The following is a 22,519-nucleotide window of genomic DNA, read 5'->3' on the forward strand; positions in this document are numbered from 1 at the left end:
GATTTTATCTCCAGGGATAAAATCTACTCAGCTGGAACGTGATCTTTGAGCCCCCCTGGTCTATGAACTGATGCATCTTCTGATGACCTACTCAAGGCTGCAGAGTAAAGGATGGGTATTTTCCTCCCAGCTCCTGGGGTGGCCCCCTTGCCCCAGGCACCTCCACTGATCCCTCACAACTTGGCTTGGTTATAAAGGGTTCAAGTCCAGTTTTCCCTTTGCTTCAGCCACAGCCAGACTCTGGCTTGGCTTGTTTTGGTTCCTCCTCTTTCTCCCTTCTCACATGCTCTGTACTTGTTTGCCATCTCCCTCATCTGCCTGCCTCCATCCTTGTTCCAGCCTTCCTTTGAAGGACTCCTCAGCTGACTTGACTCTGCCCCCAGAGGACCGCTCTGACTGTGCTCAAGGGCTTCACTTCAATTCTGGTCCCATCAGTCTTGCTGCAACTCAAACTTTATCTCTTTGGGTTTTCAGCTACAGGTAGGAACTCAGCACTGAAACTCTTAATGTGCCGTTCATCTGACCCTTGTGCCACAGAAACACACTGAATGCTTGCTGGTCTCTCATACATCTGAATGATGCCATTCATAATAATTCATTTTATTTTGTAGTATCCTTGTAAGTATCCTTGATTAAAAGACTTTCTTTTCTCTGCCCAATAGAAGCCAATCTAAACACACACACAAGATCATTCAGCTCTTGCAAGAAGGATTTGATTCTGCTTTCAAATCGTCTTTTGCATTTTTATTTCTGAAATGGATTTTTGCCTTCCAGCAGCCCTGCACCTCCCTGTGACAAACAGCCACTCTCCTTTGCTCAGCAGCAAGAAACAAGTCAACGGCATTCATTAATCTGACACGTACGGAGAAAGGTAAATTTGTTCTGAAATTGTTGTCTGTGAAGCCAGTGCATCTCCAGGGCCCTTGTTGCTAACGATCTGAAACCTGCTGCCTAAGCAAAGCCAGAATTGCAGCTTTGCAAGTTCTTTTTTTAACATAAATGATAGAGCAAGGAGCAACCACAAACAGCTGGTTGAAAAGGATGTCTAACTTGATCCTCTCCAAATCTGCTCTTCAGCACACTCTCAACTTGTTTTCGCTGAAGCAAAAAACAGCCAAGGGCGTTTTCTAAATCTGTGGCAGAAATGAGAGGCGATGGCTTCTGCAGAAACCCATCAACCCACGGGATCTGACAATCCTGTTCCTGGGAATGCCAGGCCTTATTGTCAGCTCTGGCTCCATATTAGAGTTTGCCAGGCTCATTCGCCTGGAAGGAAAGGTGCCAGATTTGTAAGCGGAGCTGTTGCCAAATCTGTGGAAATGACAGTGGGATTTTGGAACCCCCACCTGCATGCAGCAGCTTTCCTAGCAGTGCATTCCATAAGTAGTTTTTTTTAAAAAAGGTAAATGATCCCTGGACGCTTAAGTCCAGTCAAAGGCCACTATGGGGTGTGGTGCTCATCTTGCTAAATGGTGTTTCCCATAAGTAGTATTGCCCGTCTCTCTGCTGCCATCACCCCAAAAGGGCTCCAGTAAGAGGTGGACTTTGGTAATATGGTGCCCTGAGCAAGGCAAAATTTTTGCCCCCCAAACTATTTCTTATTTTCACAATCATTCCTTTTTGGAACAGTTGCTTTTTATGGACCTTCTCAGTAGACATCTGTAAAAATATATCTGCTAACAACAACTTTTGCACCATCCTCAGTCTTTCAGCTCAGATGCAGCTGCTGCCTCTGAATGCAGACGCCAGGTGTCCCAGTATCTGAAGGAATGCCTCACATGGTACCTGCCTGCCCAAGATCCCAGAGGAAAAGCCTATCTCATTGCCAAGCCTACCCGGACCCCAAGATCATCTTCTGAGGCCCTTCTTTGTGTGCCTCCCATTGGAGGACTGCTCTCCCCCGGGAGGTTTGCCTGGAGCCTTCATTGTACACCTTTAGGCATCAGGCGAAAACATTCTCCTTCCATCAGGTCTTGAGCTGATTAACATCTTAAAACACTTTTGTGGGAGGGGATATTGGTTTGTACAGTTTTTTTGTTCTTGTTTTATGCATTTTGTTTTTTTATATTGTATTTTTATGTGCTGAGCCACCCTGAGATCTACAGATGAAGGGCGACACACACACACACACACACACACACACACACACACACCAACCAACCCACCAACCAAGCCTTGGTTGGTGTTTGGGGAGGCCCTGTGTCCTCCTCACAGTCCTCTCTCGGAAGGGGTTTCAGAAGACAGCTCTCTCTTTGGAAATATCCTCTGTTTGAAAGGCTACGTGCTCCACATTAAAGATAAAGAAGCCAACACCTGGACAGCACAACACAAGAAGACAGCACCTGGATCAGGCACATATGGGTGAAATTTTTTTCCTGTTAATTATTTCCCAATTTGCAATTAGCATATACACATTTCAGACAAATCTGTGACCTCTTTTCTTCTTCTGTTTGTTGATGCCACCCAACTGGACTGCCTTGTGGCTGAATGTCCTCAGGGTCTTCCCTGCCTCCAGACTGGGACCTGCAAAAAAGGACAACTAAAATAATCAAACCCTTCCTTTTGTTAAGTGAATAGTTCTGCAAGGCCTGTGAAGTACTATCCCCTTTTGTAATGGAAGCCAGGGCAACATCTTGCCCCAGAAACCAAACAGCTGGAAATCATGCGCAGCCAGAGGAGATCCCAAGGTAGGTGGGGTGTACACACTCTGTGTTTGTGTGTGTGCGTGTGTGCATGTGCATGTGTGTGTAAGAGAACACTAGACTGTCAGTCCTGCAGCTAAGTCTGAAAGGGAAACAAAGGCCTGACTCTAAAAGCATTTTACATCAAATTTGCATCTGCTAATTTATATGGCTTAATGCACACTTTGAAATAATGTGTATAATCTAAACAGAAATAACATGCATCCCATCACGCTGGGGAAGACGGTGTTCCAGGTGACCTGCTCACTCTGACATCTGGGTTCTCTTTATGGGCAGCTTCAAGGCTCTCCCTTCTTATCTTTTATCTTTAAAGCAGACTTGGACCCAGCAACCCTTCAAGGAGAGGACTGTCGCCGGTGTGTGGGCCACCTTTTGCACACTGCAGAACAGGATAGTACCTGCCCACATTCCTTGCAGGGAACGGCTGGCAGCTTCTCCTGGGTCCTGTCCTGGGGTTCATACATTATGTTTTCAGCTGAACCTTGGCTGTTTCAGCAGCATTGCTCTCTTGGGCTGGGCCTCTCCTCCTCTCCACCCCCCACCCCGCCTCCACCCTGCTTTTGATTTCCACAAAAGTGTGGACAAGCAGTCAATTTAATAACTAACTAATTCCATTAGACATTCTGCAGCAGAACAGAAAGAAAAAAGAAACCATCACAAGACTTACAGTACTTAAAGATTAATACATCTACAAAGCCCTGAGCTCTAGGATATCTTAGGGACTACTAGATCTCTTCTATCCCAGCTTGACCACTGAGATCATCTCTAGGAGCCTCAGTGGTCGTTGAGACTCAATTGACAAACTGAAACCTTCAATGTCATCAGCCCAGTCCTGTGAAATCCTCTTCCCAGAGAGATTTGGCAGGTGCCTTGTACATTAACCTTTACATGTTTGCCATAAAACCTTTCTATCGTCAGACTCTTGCAGACAATTAAGAAAAGCATTTTCAATAGTTATTAGCTGCTGCTCTGAAATTTTAAAATGTAGGGTGTGTATTTTTACTGTTATAAAATAATTTTTAAATGACATTGTGATGTACAAGTATTTTTTTATATATAAATAAAGGCATTTATTTGTCATAGCATAACCAAACAAATCCAGGAAAAGTTTCTGTCCCTTGCCCTAAAGGAGCTACAAGACTCAGAACATGACTGCTTGAATCATCGGATAAGGTCAGTGTGCCAGACAAGGACTTGGGTGCAAATCCTCATTTAGCTCTAGAGCGCATTTGGGTGACCTTGGGCCAGTCATACTCTCTCTCTCAGCCTTACCTACCTCCCCAGACTGTTTTAGGGATAAAATGGGGGTAAAACCCATGGATGGGTGGCGCTGTGGGTAAAAGCCTCAGCGCCTAGGGCTTGCCGATCGAAAGGTCGGCGGTTCGAATCCCCGCGGCGGGGTGCGCTCCCGTTGCTCGGTCCCAGCGCCTGCCAACCTAGCAGTTCGAAAGCACCCCCGGGTGCAAGTAGATAAATAGGGACCGCTTACTAGCGGGAAGGTAAACGGCGTTTCTGTGTGCAGCTCTGGCTCACCAGAGCAGCGATGTCACGCTGGCCACGTGACCCGGAAGTGTCTCTGGACAGCGCTGGCCCCTGGCCTCTTGACTGGCCCGTACGGGCAGGGGTACCTTTACCTTTACCTTTAAAACCCATGGAAGGAGAACTAGGGGTTATTCAGCATCAGTAGGACAGAATAACCTGCAACGGGGTTATGATGCTACCACATATTATGAACCCAGTGGTATCTCCGAGAAAGGAGGCCTCATCTGGGGAGGAACTTAGGTCAACAGTAGAGCAAGATGTTTTGCATTCAAAAAATCCCTGGTTCAATTCCTGGCAACTCTATTTAAAAAGGATCAAGTGACAGCTGATAGCAAAAGCCTCTGCCAGTCCAAACAGACATAGCTGGGCTAGAGAGACAAAGAGTCTGTCCCAGAGGGTTCGTGTAAAACTGTCCCCCTTAAAAAACAAACAAAAAAACTTCACTGTAACCACGTTGCCCTGTAGTAAGACCAGGTGCAATAAAAGACCTTTAATAGCCAGGCAAAAAGGGAATTTCAGCAGCTTCAGCTTGTCCTGCTGGTTTCCCTTGCTGAACTGCCTCCTACGTAGCTGTGAAGGATGCTGGAAGAATCCTGTCCGCATCTGCACCTAACCAAGTTCACAACTCCTGCGGTGGGCAAGGGGGGGGGAGTGGTACCTGGGGAAGCCTCTCCTCCTGCTGTTGTGACCCATTCTGACCCAATTCAGCTGGTATTAATCCTATGACTTATAGAGTCCAAGCCAAAGCATGTTTACTCAGAACAAATTCCCTCTGTGCTCAATGGGGCTTTCTGTCAAGGAGGGGTGGATAGAAGGGGGTTTGGAAAAGGATCTGGCTGAGGGGCCAGATCTTGAGCCACCTCCCTCCCTGTGGACCATTTTGACAGGCACCTGGCATCACCATGACGTCAGGTGATCCAACTTCAGAGGAAAGAGTTGGGAGCGTACAATCCAAGGGCTCCAGGCTCTATCTAGGAGAAGAATCCCCTTACATCTGAGAAAGGGGAAAGGGAAAGTTAAAGACTTGAGAGCACTTTTTTATCAAGCAATTTTTTAAAAAAAATCAATGTCTCCAACTGATTAATCAATTCAGCATAGGAAGACAACGTATAAGAATGAACTGTAAAGGTAAAGGGACCCCTGACAATTAGGTCCAGTCGTGACCGACTCTGGGGTTGCGGTGCTCATTTTGCTTTATTGGCCGAGGAAGTCGGCGTACAGCTTCTGGGTCATGTGGCCAGCAGGACTATGCCGCTTCTGGCGAACTAGAGCAGCGCATGGAAATGCCATTTACCTTCCCGCTGGAGCGGTACCTATTTATCTACTTGCACTTTGATGTGCTTTCAAACTGCTAGGTTGGCAAGAGCAGGGACCGAGCAACAGGAGCTACGCTAATTCCACAACCCCGTCGCGGGGATTCGAACCACCGACCTTCTGATCGGCAAGTCCTAGGCTCTGTGGTTTAACCCACAGTACCACCCGCGTCCCTAGGATGAATGAATTGTAGTTACATCTTATTCTTTCTAACATTAATATTCTTCTCTTCAGTAGTCAATCAGCATCCCTAGCATGGCTGGGCTAAATTCATTTCCCTCGAGAGCCAGTGTGGTGTGGTGGTTAAGAGCGGTAGTCTCGTAATCGGGTGAACGGGGTTCGCGTCTCCGCTCCTCCACCTGCAGCTGCTGGGTGACCTTGGGCCAGTCCCACTTCTCTGAAGTCTCTCAGCCCCACTCACCTCACAGAGGGTTTGTTGTTGGGGAGGAAGGGAAAGGAGAATGTGAGCCGCTTTAAGACTCCTTAAAGGGAGTGAAAGGCGGGATATCAAATCCAAACTCTTCTTCTTCTTCTTAACATGGAATGTCCTTGTCATCTGGGATCTTCCCTCTTCTCCACTCTGCGGGCCAAAGGACTCTCGACATAAAATGCCTCTTTGCATCTGACCTGCTGTATTTTTTTTATATAAAGAAAGCATTTAATCATATCAGGTAGGAGTCTAATAATTAATGAGAAAAAGAGCATGGAATGGGGGGAATTTAACCCTCACCAGCTGACCTCCTGAGCAAAATCCCTCTGTTGAAGCCACTACAGTGGTACCTCAGGTTACCAGCACCTCGGGTTACAAACACTTCAGGTTACAAACTCCGCTAACCCAGAAGTAGTACCTCAGGTTGAGAACTTTACCTCAAGATGAGAACTTTACCTCAGGATGAGAACAGAAATCGTGCAGTGGCAGCAGGAGGCCCTGTTAACTAAAGTGGTACCTCAGTTTAAGAATAGTTTCAGATTAAGAACAGACCTCCGGAATGAATTAAGTTCGTAACCAGAGGTACCACTGTACTTACTTTGGGGATGTGGGGAAAATGCCTCCCTGAAGCCAAAGCAAATCCCAGGCTTCAGATGAGGCATCTGCTCCCCCCCCCCCCCCCAGGAGGCGACAATAGCTTAAATCCTTCTCCACACCTCCTTTGATCCCATTAATTATCACCTACCCCACAGCTGATGCTTTTTTCATTTTGTTTTAAGCCTGCAGGTTAGATGCCAAAATGCCTTTAAACTTCCAGGTGCCCTTTGGCCCTGAAGTGGCTCACTCCAGAAAAAGAGATCTGCCCTCTTATCTGCTGTTTGTAAGAAAGGAACCTCAGCCATCAGCTGCCACTGGATCAAAAGCAGGTTGCAGCGGCAGGACAAAGTGCGCACAGACACAGCCATGGGTCCTGACCCCGTTTTGGTAGGTCTCATTTCCTCTGCGTCTTCGCAGACTGGAGGCGCCTGCCCTTCTGTCACACATTGACAGTGCCAGGGCAGCTCAGGCCCTGCTGCAAGGAGTGCGATTGAACCAAGTTCTAATTCCACCAGAGGTCAGCATGTTTCACCCAATCAGAGTTTCGATCAGCTGTGAAGTCTGAAGGCCCCTTGTTGACTTGGTGATAAGGCACGTTATTGATCCTTCCTCAGGCACACAGGCACCTTTATTAGGGCTGCAATAGGGGCTTGTTTTGTGCCAGGAACTAATATTGACCCATGCAAGATGCTGTGTTTATCTACTCTCCTGTGTGCAAAAGCAGCAGACTTCTTGTTCTAAACAGGGGAGGCACCAACACTATGCATCGCCTTTATGTGCCAACGAGGGAGAACTGCAAAGCCCAAGAAGCAAGTGAGTTGGATTTTATTGCCAATCCATGCTTGAGGCGCAAAACACGGAAGACAGTCCAATGGGATCACCGGGCCCATTTTGGTGCCTGGGGCAGAAGCGATAAATGGCACCTGCACACACACCGATTAATAAGAGGCTTGATCCCCATCATCCACTAGGAAAGTCTCCTGTCCAAGCCCTGCTAGATGTCCTGATGTGTGTCATCTGATGTTTCTGGGGGGTTTTGAAAAAAGAAGTATGTGGTTTTTGCACACAGTGGCAGGAGGGAGCAGTGAGAGGACAGGGGCTGCTTAATCCAGGGGTAGCCAATGTGGTCCCCATCATCCCGGAGCACTGGCCATGCTGGTTAGGGCTGGTGATGGGAAGTGTAGTCCTCAAGTCTACAGGGCACCACCCTGAATAATTAGTCCTTTCCCAGGCAGCCATGGTTTCCCAATTAAGGCCGCCTCCCTACCTGCTCTTCCTCTCCCATGGCTACAGATGCATACCAGCATTGGGAACCCCATGGAAGAAAAGCAGCTGGGGGACAGCTCTGAATGAAGATACAACTGGCAGGGAAAGGGACAGATAGCCGTATCCTCCCCACAACTACCCCACCAAAAATGATAGCCTCCTAGGGCTGCTTTTCATTTGTCACAGAGATTCATTATACTCCTTTACATGTAATGCCTCTTGGTCAGTGCCATAAGCTATAGTTTAGTGCCAAGCCCCCCCCCCCCAAATTTAAAGAGGTAAAAACTGGATGTACATGTGGGCTCCTATGATGTAAGTAATGGGCCCCGCCTGCTCACCTGCTCCCTAAAATATCACTGGTTTCAGTTTAACAATTACTTTGATAAAATACATATTTTGTTATGTGCAAGTGGCTTTAGATACCTACAGTGGTACCTCAGGTTACATACGCTTTAGGTTACAGATGCTTCAGGTTACAGACTCCACTAACCCAGAAATAGTACCTTGGGCTAAGAACTTTGCTTCAGGAGAAGGGGAGTGAAGACTGCTAACAGAAGGGACCTCTGCGAAAGAAGACGACGGGTTGGAGCAACAGGAATATTTTACGAAGAAGATATATCAAAGGCTGGGTATGTCGGCAACGGGACTGGATGGGGGGGGGAAACATTTTTTTCTTTTCTTCTATGTGATTAACCAAGAACCCCTCCTCGTTAGAACCGTCCGTTAACTGGCCCAAGCAGGATGATTAAGGACTGTGTGGAAATGAATTTTAACCAAAAGTATGCTTTATGGAGATTGAGTAAAGAACAAGAGCTTTTGGAATGGCGCAGCAAAAAATACATAGTTGCCATCTTGGCAGGTTTTGCCGATTTATAACCGGGAGGAGGAATCGATTTGTTTTCAGACTGCTTTCCTGGTGAATCTCCTCAGAGGTTGAGAAAGGCGACAGATTTGTGAAGATTAATGACGCTAAGACTGTTTCGATTTATGGAAGTAATGTTATACGGAAAACGTCTGGATATGGCTCTTGGATAAAAAAAAATATCCACACAGGATTACAAACTGTTTTAACCCGCTTGTGGAGACTAACAGAGGTCACAAAGAGAAAGGAAAAATATATGAAAATAATAAGAAGAGATGTGGAAAAACAATAAGAAAGGACTGGATAGTACTGTGAACATCATATGGTCAGATTTGTGGACATTAAAGCAGTAATAAGAAGCAAGAAGATGATTGGATCCCCTTCGGAACTTGAAATATGGGTACCCCCAACAAAAATTTATAATTCGGCTTTGTAATTTGTAATTTATGTAATTTGGTTTGATTTGATGTGATTGGTCGGTTAATAAAAAATATTATTTTTTTAAAAAGAACTTTGCTTCAGGATAAGAACAGAAATCGAGCAGCAGCGGCACGGCGGCAGCGGGAGGCCCCATTAGCTAAAGTGGTACCTCAGGTTAAGAACAGTTTCAGATTAAGAACGGACCTCCGGAACGAATTAAGTTCTTAACCTGAGGTACCATATTAGGGCCATAAATTACCATATAGCATATATTCAACACAAAAAACAGCAACAATTTGTTGTTGACAAAGGACAGCTGGACATATAAAGGGCCCCATTACCTTCAGGAGCTGAGGGCCTCATCAAACCTCAATCCGGCCCTGTTCTTAGTCCATACTCTGTGGCCATACTCTAACATACCTGGGCTGCCCTGCAGATAGGAACTGGCTTTAGAAAGAAATCTATATGGAGAAGAGCCCACTCCAGGTGGGAAACCTCAAAACCTATGAGCTGGAGTATTTGTTTGTGTTTTCTTTTCTTTCTTTTAGAATATCCCCAAACTGCAAGCAGTACTGCAGTCATTCCCGGCACAGTGCTATTGTAAGACAGAAAAGGTCACAAGGCAAGCTGGCTGCAGTTAACTCAGAAGTATTTGCAGAAAATGGGCAAAAAAGAAGCAACCTCATAAACAGAGGAGTTGGAATCAGAGTCAGTTCCCTGGGGAAGGGGATGTGAATGATCTCTGATCCCACATGTCATGAAGTCAAGATGCTAGGCCTGCCTTTGAAGTGACAAGTGAGAAAGAACTGCCAGCTTCCTTCAGCAACTGATTGCAAAGATATCACCCACCTTCAGCCTGCAAGGATGCTCAACATGCTCTTAGACATGCAAGGTCTGAGTCTGGTTAGTACCTGGAAGGAAGACCACCTTGGAAGCCCAATTCGCATTACCTTGGGTTCCACAGTGAAGGAAAGTTGGGGTGTAAGTGGAAGAGAATTATGAGAGCCACCAGAGCAAATGAAATCTCACACTTGGAGGAGCCAGCAAACTGCAAATACCCTCCATGCCATAATCTCACAATGTAGACCCCACAACACAACATGGGGTAGTGTACATTGCAGTTCTCACTACTCTCACTGCAGCTTTTAAAGGACGTTAGGTCTACTCTTAGCCTCAATGGAACCTCCCTGTATAGGAACAGTTTACCTTAGAACACCAGACACTGGTTTTCACACAGTGGGGGAGGAATCAGGCAGGGGCTGCCTGTTGTCAGATACATCATGCTGGGCAAGATGGACCTTGACTTGGTCCAACAGGGCAATTTTTCATGTTTTTCATATGTTGTTGTAAGATCTTCAAAGCCTGCTGTGCAGAGGAGAGCTACAGGAATGATTCAAGCGCAAGAATGCAAACTGTGCAGAGTGAAATTGGATGAGCTCCAGAGAAGGAAGTAAGCTGGGCTCTCTAGGGAAAGCTCCTTAGGGATGCAATCCAAGGTCCAGGGAAACAGACAGCACTTACTGCAAAGGAAATGCATTTACAGTCAGCTTGCCTGTGTGGGAGTCAGAACCAGGATCTAATCAAACAAGTTGCCTTTAAAAATGAGGAACTGTCCTTTTTCAATGGTTGCAGACTGCCCAGGGTGGGGTGTGTGTGTGTGTGTGTTGAGATCAAAACATAGATGCCTTTTTAACAGAGATGCTTGCTTATACCACATGCCAGTGCAATGTGAGTGATCAGGTATAACTGGAATTTTCTAGTCTGGGATGGAGGTATTTCCTGCAGTCAAACACCCCCAGAACTTCTCGAAAGCCTCTTATCCTCAGTTGCAACCAGGAAGGCTTCCCATCCCCAAGTGCTCTTGGCAGCTGGGCAGTGCTTTAATTATGGGGAGAAAGATAGCGAGTCCTTAAAACCCAGGAGCCCCATTTCTGACTCCTCCCAGGTTTAGTCAAGTCATGTTTTCCTTGTAGTCTTCTAGAACAGTGTTTCCCAACCGGTGTTCCGCGGCACACGAGTGTGCCGTGAGACGTTGCCTCGTGTGCCGCGAGATGCCTGGAGGGAGGCGGGCGAGTCGGGCGGCGAGAGGCGGGGCGGCGGCGGCGAGGAGAGGCCGCGCCTCCTGCTGCTGCCTGGCGCTCCTCCTCGCAGCCGGCAGCGCTGCCTGGGCGCCTCCGCGCGACTCTGCCTCGCTGGGTTTGGTCTCCCAGCAGAGACGGGTCACACGCGCCCCTCCCTCCCTCCCTCAGCCTGCGCGGAGGGAGAGCCAGAGAGAGGCATCGCTCCTGCGCGGCGGGAGAGGGAGCAGCCGGAGCGATGCCCCAAACGAACGCATGGGACCGGAGGGGAAATCCTCTCCGAGGCGGATTGAGCGCAGCTGAGAGAAGCCTTTCGAGGAGCTGCCGTGTCCCCTGGAAACCCCCTTCCCAGCTCTGCCTCAGCCGCCGCCGCCTCAGTTGCCGCCGTCCCTCAGTCCCTCGCTCTGCTGCCTCCTCCCACCCCCAAAGCTTGGAGGTTCCCCAGCAAGGGGGAGGGAAAAAACTTTCACTTTTGTGCGTCCCTCCCGGCGTGACGCTGCGCGCTGACGTCACGAGGCGGGGCTTTAATGGTGGTGTGCCGCGAGATTTTTTTTCAGTAAACAGGTGTGCCGTTGCCCAAAAACGTTTGGGAAACACTGTTCTAGAAGCCGGACCTGGGAGGGGCCGTCTTCTGAGCACGCCCCCTGAAATTCCAGCCCTCAGCATGGGTGGATTCAGATAGTCAATAAAGCCAAGCAGAGGTGATCAGACTGAACTCAAGCAGGCAGTAGCCACAGAGAACATTGAGCATGGATCAAACAGAAGCCCAAACGACATCTAGTGCACAGAGTGGTGCCTCATTTGGCAGTACAATACAGTGGTACCTCGAGTTACAGATGCTTCAGGTTACAGACGCTTCAGGTTACAGACTCCACTAACCCAGAAATAGTACCTCGGGTTAAGAACTTTGCTTCAGGATGAGAACAGAAATCGCACAGTGGCAGCGGGAGGCCCCATTAGCTAAAGTGGTGTCTCAGGTTAAGAACGGACCTCTGGAAAGAATTAAGTTCTTAACCCGAGGTACCACTGTGTGTGCAACCCAATCCTATGGGTGTGTACAGTCTTCTGATGCTAAGTGTCACTGAGTCCAATTGAGCTTATTCCTAAGAGACCCTGGATAGGATTGCAGCCTTAATCCTTGACAGACTCTGCTCCCCTTCCCGTGCTCATTCATGCCACTCTAGCATCCCCCCGCCCCCCGCCCCCGAATTCAGGGCCTTTCAGCACATGGTTGTCACTGTCCTGAGACAATCTGCAGTGCCCTCCAGTTACGGCTGTGAACTAAGCAGAGGGAGCCCGGTGGATGTTGTTGTGGAAGAACTCGGTGCTGATCAGGGTGGATGTGCCTCATTGCCGCAGGGGAGCAGACGGAGCCCCTTGCAGTACTGTGTGTCCTGACCAAGAGGGTCTTGGCTTGCAGCAAGTGCAAGGCCAGCCGAGGCATCAGGCTCACGCAATCAAGTGATCCATGGCATGGGTGGGTGGGCAATGCTTTTCGGCCCAAGGGCCACATTCTCCTGTAGGCCAACTTTTTTTGAGCGAGGGGCACATGCCAGGGGTGGGCAGGATCAGAGGCAAAAGTGGGCAGAGCAATGGCTGCAGATTTTACCTTTGTCCAGCAGGTTATTTTCTGCACACAGCCCTACCCTTCTCTGTCTCCCCCTCCAGGTGAACAAGTAGCATTGTCGGCGTCTAAGGACATATTCCACCCAGCTAAAGCTTAACAATCAAGGAGGGGGCAAGACAGGGCTGGAGAGGGGATTAGTCTGGGGAAAGGCTAAGGATCTCCAACCCCTTTGCCTGAGGTTCAGCATCTCTGCCAAGAATGCATCCTCCACAGTGTGATGGGCACTGAGCAGCCATAACTTAGGAATGCTCACCTCACTAACAAAATGGGTTTAGTCTATTTTTATGATGGGGCTGATGCTGGTTGCAAGCCACATTGGGCACCATACGGTGGGAAGGGAGGTCATAAATTAAACACTGAGTGATCGATCTGTCAGTTAATCACAACTGTCCCACTCAGACCTTCTGCTGGGCAAGGGGAGTTGGCCAACTCAGGCTGCAGATTTTGAAGGCCCAGAAGAGTAGCAGACTGAGGTGACCCAACTGTGCGATTATTCCATGGAGAAGTTCTCCTACACAAGCTTCACTGAAATAAGCCACTATGCTCTTGCGCAGCTTGCACTGGTTTCAACAGGACTTGCCTGGAGGAACTTTTCCAGGCCCTGTGAGTGCAGGCAAGATCAGTTAGGATTTCCCATCTCAGGCATCAGAATGTCTTGTTATCCTTGTCCTTTTCATCTAAACATGGACAGGTCACTATTTGTTCTGTGGTATATTCCCTATGAGGCACCAGAGGGCTGAGGAATCCCAAATCAGAACCTGGACATCTAGGGATTGGGTGCTTCGTACGTAGCTAAGCATCTGAAGGCACCTGAAGCAACCATCTTGCTACAACCAAGTGGGTCTAGGTCTGGTCTGGGTCTGGATGAGAGACCACATGAACTGCCTTGAGAAGACAGAAGAAAGGTAGAGTATAAAGGGGCTAAACATACCTGCAAACCTGCCACTCTTCTGGTTATTGCTATTATTTTCAGAAAGCTCTTCTTCATTGTCAGCCCCCACTGGAGCTGAGTGACTCACACTCTGCAAAAGCAAGATGAATGGCGGAGCCTCACACATGTGGCAGTGATTAAAGAAAGCTGGTTTTAAATTACTCTCTCTGCTGCAGCTGGCTAAAACGGCGAGGAGGTGGGGAAGCGGGGAGGGGAGCCCCAGCATCTTCAAGGCCTCATGGAAAAGCCCCATTCCACTTCCTGCCTGCCCTGGAGAGATTTTTGGCCAGGAGGAGGGCCATAATTCACTGGCTTGTTAAAGGGTGGGGGATGGGACAGCAACAGAAAACTTGTAAGCTGGAGAATAAAAACTCCTGCTGCGGTTTCTACCAGGAGCTGAATAGCAACAGAGAAATGTGATAGTAAAGAAGAAGAAAGGTGGTAGTGGGGGACATGAGCAGAGCTGCAGCAGGCTCTCTCTGGATGCAAAAATCAGTCACCTTCAAAGTAAAGACAACAGTAAGGAGGCAACCCTATCAAACCCATGCTAAGTGATGACCAACTAAGGAGGCAAGAGAGAGGCTGAGGGAGCAACATTCTCAATCATTGGAAAGGTTAAACTGCAGGCATGATGGGAAGGCCAGTTCCCAATTACCCATCCTGTGTCTCCAGGGTAAGAAGTGGAGGGAGATGCCAGCTGCACTTGCCTCAGTGTAAGTGTGCAATGAACCAACAAGGAACCAGTGGGCAAAAGAAATGCTGAGTTCCGGGTTTGCGCCATTGTCTCTGTGCCTGAGAACCACTATCTGGAAGTGGGTGTAGGTAGCAGCCGCCACCCAGAGGGTGCAAGGGTTTCACTCCACAATTATCCTTTAAACTGTCCTCAGGCCTGGGCCAAAATATCGTGCTGCCTGGGAGGAATGACGAGATCTCTCATTTTCAGGCACAGAAGTGGATAGGAATGGCAGCCCAGTCTTACTTCAACCCCGGCCCTGGGGTCGTGCCCTGCCCTGCACCTGAGGGCATGAGTCTGGCTTAAGGGATGGCACACACAGCTCTGCCCCCCAACATTGGGAATGGGCGGGGAGGACTCAGGAGGAATAGCCAGAGGCTGCCACTGCCTGATGCAGATGCCTCATTCTGCTGGCCCTGTTTTGCCCCCAAACTAAAGCCTTTCCTACAGATATAGACAGAAGTGATTACAACCACCCTCAAAGTTTCCAGAATGTTGCCCCTCTATTATGATCTCTATCGTAAGCATTCATCCTTGGGGCAAATGTTTTATGCAATGGAGGGAATGTCAGCTTTGTTTTGTTACCTCCTAACTTTTCTAGCTGCCATGACTGTAATACACATATCTGCAAACATTTTATACACAAGTACAGGTGTGTCTTTGCAGTGAATCTATCACTCCTATTCCCCCCAAAACCAACCTACAATCAGAGTGAGATCTAACATGTGCACATGTCGAAACACATTAACATTTCCTCCTCCCCCCCCCATCTCCTGTGAATGAAAGACTGAATCCAAGAGTCTGAGTTCCCTTTCCCTAACTACTCTGCTCAGGCCAAATCAATCAATGCTAAACTGTAGGATCAGAGGATGCATGGACAGTGGTGTTTTTTAAAATTGCATGTTTGTGTGTGTGACCGCCCAGATAGACTGGATCAGGGGTCGGCAACCCAAGGCCCATGGGCCATGGGGTTTAACCACCCCATGAGCTGCCCCCAAACCGAGCCATGCGCTCGGCGAGTTCCCACGCACTGTGCTAAATTGGCGTGGTGTGGTGTGGGGACTTGCTTCCGTGTCACCAGAAATCACATCTGCACAGACGCAAATGCTGGAAATGGCAGGTGCATGCGTCCATGTGCGATCCAGCCCATGGAGAGATCTCTGCTGGAGTGAACCGGCCCAGGCGAGGTAAACCTTGCTGACCCCTGGACTGGATTGTCCTGGTTGGCAAGACACCCACTGCTCTAAAGCCCCTCTAATCCGGAGGTAAGTCAAAGATCCTAAGGCTGCCCACTGACTTCTGGGGTTTCACTGACTTTCGAGTCAATTTGCTTACGCACACAAACTGGGATGTGAGCTCCATTGAGCACAGTGGGACGTCCTTCTAGGTAAACAGACCCAGGACTGGGTTGCACATTCTTTTAAAACCAACTGGGAGTAAACATGAGCTGCAGGCCTTAGGGCAGGGATGGGGAACCCGACACCCTCCAGATGTTGTTGCTGCCCTTCCAACATCCCAGACCACTGGGCTAGGGCTGGCGGGGTGGACTGGTGGGATGGAGTCCTTCGACAGCTGGAGGGCTACAGGCTCCTCTATTCTGCCTTATGGCCTTTCATGGCGTTCAGTGGGGCTTCCGCCATAGGACTGCAACCATACTCCTGCATAATCAATAGCTTCATCAGGCCAGGCAAGAACCACAATATCCCAACATGACTGATTGACTCTCCTAACAGTAAACCCAACTTGTCTCCAAGCTTTGCACTCTGTTCACAACAGCCAACAGGTGAGAGGAGCCACAGGTGAGAGCGGAGTGCAGGGTGGGGACCAAAGGTGGACAAACAACCCCGGAAGGAACATGACACGTCCCCCACCAGAGGTACCCCCCATACACCCCACACATCCTGCTATGTATATACCATGAATTAAATCCTAGGACTTCTCCCCAAATCCTGGGCATGACAGTTTGTGAAATGTGTTGGGACTTGTAGCTCCATGAGGAGCAAATGAGATCTCCTAGGATTTTGGGGCATAGCCATGTGCTTTAAATGCATGGTCTTCAGTTGCGCCCAACATCTGCTGCCTGAGGCGGTGGCTGTGGACCCCGTCCGGCTGCAGGATCCTGTGCCCTCGCTGCAGCTGGCCTGATAGCGAGGGATGCAGCTCAGCCCCGCCTAAGCGGGGGTGCTATTGGAGTATCACATTCAGGTGCGCCCTTGGGAACCTGTGCCCCTCTAGACGGGCAGGGGGGAAATCTCTGGGTCACTCTTCTGCCCCCTGCCCTCTCCCCTTATCCCACGACCTCCCCCCCCCCGGCCGCAAGTGGCCGGCCAGGGGCCCGAGTGGCGTCTTCCTCCTGGGGGCCACAGAGATGCCGCCCCCTGCAGTCCTCTCTGAGGCGCCCGCTTGCCGGGCTGGGTGGCTCCGAGGGCCTCGGGCGAGGCGAGGAAGGCGGGCCCAAGGAGGCCGCCCGAGGCGGAGAGAGGCGCGCCCGCCGGCCGCGGCGCAGTCGGCGCTTGGCGGGCCGAGGCGGCGCTCCCCTCTCGCTCCGGCTTTGTTCCGCGCGCGAGAGCGGCCAGGCCGGCGCTGCTCCGCGATGCCTCCCGGGCGCCGCTCCAGGAAGCAGCCGCGGCGGGAGCGCGGCGCCCACCACTAGAGCGCGGCGGCGGAGGGCGGAGAGCGGCGGGCTCGGGGCGCGCAGGTAAGCGCTGCCTTTCGGCTTCGGGGCCGCGCGGGAAGCGGGAGGCAAGGCGGCGGCGGCGGCGGCGGGGAAGGACGGCGGAGCGGACCGGCTCTTGCCCTCGGTCGGGGAGAAGGAGTTGCGGAAGCAACCAAGGCGGCGGCTCCCGGGAGCCTCGAGCAGGCAGGGCCACTTCTGGGGAGGGGACCCACTGGGACGCGGACTTCGGCCGCCCCCGGCTCCCTGCGAGCCCGCCTGCGCGGTCGCCATCCCTCGAGGCATCCGAGCAAACCTTCTCTCCTCCGTCCTATTAACGTGGAGTTGGTGGGAAGACAGGCTTCCGCGCCCCACCTCGAGCTCTTTGCAGGGAAGGCGGGAACAGAAATGCAGCAGAAGTTATTCCCGGGTTGTTTCTTCCATGAGAATCGAAGAACAACCCGATTATCGCTTCACGAGCTAAAGCTGTGTTAGATAGAACTAAGTGTGAGTATTTGCCATAGTTTTGTTCACAATAATATCCTTTTGGGAAAGTGTCAGTGGGGTGCCAGAGTTTGCATTTTGCCAATAAGTCGCCTCATATGGTTGTATTTTTTCTTCAGAGCAGTCACTGCTGAAAATTACCTGTCTTGCAAAAATAATGTGCTACCAAATGGCAGCGGCACAGATGTTGCTCGATATCAGGATCAGCATATTCAGTGGTAACTGAGTAATCTTGATAACATGAAGCAAAAATTCAGAAATCCTCCTTTCCAACAAATGGTCTTTCACCGTCCTTTCACGCAACAGTTCAAAGAACTGTTGTTCTTTTTGCACAAACAAAAACAGCTTAGAGTGACATCGCTCAAACTTCTCTGTTTCTCCAGCAGAAAAGTAATTGACAAATTTGGGTGAAGCAAACTTCAAATCACCCTTGACTTAACTATTAATTAACCACTATTAATTAACCACAGTGACAGATCTGGCAAAAGTCCAGGGAATTGTTTTCCTTGACTATTATCGCAGGCTGCTTAAAACAGCTCCATGTAGGAGCTGCACCTTGTGGTGAACCCTCACCAGATGTGTAGAAAGCCTAGAGCAGGCATGTCCAAAGTCCGTTTTGGGGACCTAATCCGGCCCACTGGTCGGTTTAATCTGGCCCCTGTGGCAGTTTAACAACTTCACACATCTCAGTGTGTGAAACAAAATACCTTGTGAGATGTGTGCAAACCTGGTGGCCACCTACAAGGACGGTCGACCTCTGTAATTGCCAACAAGGGTTTTGCCACCATGTACTAAGTCATCTTTTGCAAAGGGATCAAATACTTATTTCACTCATTATAATGCACATCAATCTCTGACTTTTGTCTTCTGGGTTTCTGGGGGTTTTCCTGTTGTTATTCTGTCTCTCACAGCTACAATAAACCTACAATTAAAATTATGGACCGGTCATTTCTTCGTCAGAGGGCAAACGGGCAAATTTAGCAGGGGATCAAATACTTTCCCCCCTCACTGTACATCAGGAACAAAGGGACAGGGAGGAGGTAAAGATCTACATTGGGATCTACTGCCCCTGTGAATCCTCTCGCCTGAGGCAGTCGCCTCACCTTGCCTCATGGGTGGGCTTCTCCTGCCTGACTTGGTGGAAAGGTGCTCCTGAATTACTCCAAATGACTCCGTTTGAGGAGGGACGGTGGTTTTCAGTGTGTCCATATGCAGCCTTTTCTCTTTACTTGGAGTTGCATCTTTCTAATGGGGGGCAGGGAGTTGCAGGAAGGGCATGGAAATTTGAGATTACTGTATTCGAAAAATACTGCATTTGGAGAAGGAGTCTGAACTTGTTTAAGAGCAGGAGGCAGTGTTTAAAGAATGGGCTGGGTTTGTCCAGCCCATAAAGGAGGGAGGCATTGTGATCACACATAACCAGAGCTGGCTTCTTCCCAGTTGGCTGGAATTCTAACAATTTCAGCATTTCTTTGGGGCAAGGAGAAGGTTTCTAGCCTTCCAGATTGGGAGGCAGCGTTTGAATCAAACTGCTTCTTGGCTAGGAGTCCTGGGTTCCTACCTGTGCTCCTAACTCTTCCAGTCATGAAGCCCTGGAGATGGATCCCAGAAATCCTGTTTCTCAACTTCTCAATGGTCTTCTCAGGGGAACAAGGAACAATTTGTTTCTTGTGAATCATGAGGAGGAATGGGGAGGGCTGAAGGATCTTGATGGAACTTGCAACTGGACTGATAGGTGTCTGCTGTATATTGTTTTAAAAAGTTGTGCTTCAATACCAGAGAGAAATTGTGGGGTACATGATTGTCTTTATATAGTAAGTGTAAAATGGAGATGGTGTGTAACCTCAGCATTCTTGGAAGAGCGTGTGCCTCTTTCTCCTATTGCCATATCTGAGCACAAACCCCACAAGTGCACTTTAGCACAGCTGTTTGGTCCAATATGGGGAAGTGCTTGGTTTGGTTAATAGCGTGGGGTACTTGAGCAACCAATGCTTCCAGGTCAGCAGCAGCAGCAGCAAACAATTCCAAGTTGTTATGGGAAAGCTGCCTGCATACTCCAGTGGGATGGGCCACTGGCCCTTAGGGGTGTTTCCAAGAGCAATGGGGGATGTCTGTTTTTTCTCTCCATTCAGTGTGGCAGGGTGAGTGACAGACAGAGCTGACACTATGGGGGTGCAGCCAGCCAGCAACTTCTCCTGAACAAACCCTGGCAATGTGAGTGTGAGCCCTGCAAAAGCTCAGTAGTCCTGGTCTCATGGATATTTTTTTCTAAACTAGTTTTTATTGGGGGGGTTGTGTTACAAAGCAAACAGATAAAGAGGGAATGTCTCCACTTTCAATTCATAGTTTTTCACAGGTCATTTACATTTGGTGAGAAACATTTTTGTCATAGCCATCTTGCAGTTGAGGGAAAGGAGAGGTGGAGAGAAAGATTGTTCTTTCCTTGTATTGCCTATTCTTAGTGTGTTTGGGAGGGGTTGTGTCAGCATCACATGGGTAGGTCCTTTGTGTTTTTATTTTTTCTTTATTGATATTGCAAGAGGTTAGGGGTTTCTGAGCTTGGTTAGTCATGTTTAGTAGATTGTGGAGTAGCTCTGTGTGAGGGAGGCCGGCTGGGTTGTTGGGTCACATTAGCCATATGGATTCATATGCTGTTGGAGGGGGTAGCTCATTGCTGGTCTCATGTATTTCAGCAAGGCTTTGTGAGAGAGATATTCCAAGTGGACTGTCCCATCCTAATTGGGGATGGTGGAGTGACCTTTTGGATCTTACAACTCAGGGACCAGAATATCTTGAGCTGGCCTCAGATTTGATGCACTGATAGAGGTGATGTCGTTGGCACACTTTACTTCGGCCCCAGATTTCACCACCCTGAACAGTAGGCTTATCCTGAGAGCCAGGGAGCAGCTGTGCAGCCTTATTGTTGAGTCTCCTAGTCTTGTTTGTGAGCACCTCCACCCTTGAGGCTAAGCTGCAAGGTCAGATGTTGCCCAACTGAAAGCAAGGCCAGACAAAAGCCAGGGAAGCATTATTTACCTGTCAGCACTGAGGCTGCCCCACCCCCACCCCGCTCTTTCACTTCCCTGCATTTCAAAGGGATGTGGTAACTATCCCTCCTGCAATTGTTCCTCTCCTCAGCTGAGCTGCTGGCTTATGCAGCCCCTGGGATCCTTTTCAATCCTCTGGGCACAAAACAAAGACACCGCATAGGATGCATGCTTTCATACAGAGGGAACCAGGGCCCGTATGAGCAGTCAAAGTATCTGGAAGTGAAGTCTGTCTTGTCATCGATGGATAAAGTGAGACCCTAGATGTTTTTATCCGTGGATGAAGATAGACCATAGTTTGTTATTGAAAGAATGTTGAAAGTGGTTTGAGAAAGGGTTGGTTCCCTGTTCTTTCTTCTGAGTAACCATGGTTAGGATTGCATTATAAGGCACTGGTGATTAAGGCTGCAGTCCCTTACAACTTCACCTGGGAGTAAGCCCAGGCGGATTTCCTCCTTCTGTGAAGGATGGCACTGCAAAACCCAAAAGATAAGCTTTGCAGGCTCTCGGGTCCTAACGAACAAAATAAGCTTTGCACAATGTCAGGTGGTATTAAAATGGACAAAATAGAGGAAATGGACCTACCTCTGTCTTTTGGACACCTTAAAATATAATAGAATCATAGGATTACAGAGTTGGAAGGGACCCCCAGAGTCATTTAGTCCAGCCCCCTGCAATGCAAGAATCTCTGCTAAAGCATCCCTGACAGATGGCCCTCCAACCTCTGCTTAAAAACCTCCAAGGAAAGAGAGTTCACAACCTCCTGAGGGAGACTGTTCCACTGTTGAACAAGTACTGTCAGAAGGTTTTTCCTGACGTTTAGTCGGAATCTTTTTTCTTGTAACTTGAAGCTATTGGTTCGAGTCCTGCCCGCCAGAGCAGGAGCAAACAAATTTGCTCCATCTTGATAGCCCTTGAGGTATTTGAAGACGGCTGTCATATCTCCTCCCAGTCTCCTCTTTTCCAGGCTAAACATACCCAGCTCCTTCTACCATTCCTCAAAAGTCTTGCTTTCTAGACCAATGATCATCTTGGTTGCCCTCTGTCAATATCCTTATATTGTGGTGCCCAGAATAGGACACAGTATTCCAGGTGTGGTCTGACCAAGGCAGAAGAGTGGGATCTTAACACTAGACTTCTGTTGATGCAGCCTAGAATAGCATTAGCTATTTTTTGCTGCTGCATAACACTCTTCACTCAGGTTAAGCTTTGTGGTCCACCAAGACCCCTAGATCTCTTTCACATATACTGCTAGTAAGCCAGGTGTTCCTCATCTTATACAGTGGTATCTTGGGTTACAGATGCTTCAGGTTACAGACTCTGCTAACCCAAAAATAGTACCTCAAGTTAAGAACTTTGCTTCAGGATGAGAACAGAAATTGCGCAGTGGCGGTAGCGGGAGGCCCCATTAGCTAAAGTGGTACCTCAGGTTAAGAACAGTTTCAGGTTAAGAACAGACCTCCAGAACGAATTAAGTTTTTAACCCGAGGTACCACTGTATTTATGCATCTGGTTCTTCTGCCTAAGTGCAGAACCGTACATTTGTCCCTACTGAAATTCATTTTGTTAGCCTGAGCCCAGTTCTCTAATCTGTTAAGGTCATTTTGAATTCTGATTCTGTCTTCTGCAGCATTAGCCACCACTCCCAGATTGGTGTCATCTGTTGATCAATTCCTTCATCCAAGTCATTTATAAAGATGCTGAACAACAACAGGCCCAGGACAGAACCCTGTGGCACCCCACTTGTCACTTTTTTTCCAGGATGACAAGGAACCACTAATGAGTACTCTTTGGGTTTGATCAGCTACAAATT

The 22,519-nt window shown here is 48.9% G+C and overlaps 1 protein-coding gene across 4 annotated transcripts in view; it reads left to right on the forward strand.

The window, feature by feature from the left end:
- Positions 1-313: 313 nt before the first annotated feature.
- The window catches only part of LPAR2 (lysophosphatidic acid receptor 2), a 57,260-nt gene continuing 35,054 nt past the window's right edge, over positions 314-22,519 (forward strand). The window contains exons 1-5 of one of the 4 annotated variants that reach the window (XM_081898174.1): positions 314-480; positions 775-871; positions 2,498-2,687; positions 3,786-3,879; positions 13,636-13,743. The gene's annotated coding sequence lies outside the window, so the exon portion shown is untranslated. Of the gene's footprint in view, positions 481-774; positions 872-2,121; positions 2,688-3,785; positions 3,880-13,635; positions 13,744-17,061; positions 17,201-17,463; positions 17,663-22,519 lie in introns of those variants that run through there. The other 3 variants (XM_081898173.1, XM_081898175.1, XM_081898176.1) reach the window with 3 other exon arrangements.

Source organism: Podarcis melisellensis (genome assembly GCF_964234715.1).
Source record: "Podarcis melisellensis genome assembly, chromosome: 2".
Taxonomy (NCBI): Eukaryota; Metazoa; Chordata; class Lepidosauria; order Squamata; family Lacertidae; genus Podarcis; species Podarcis melisellensis.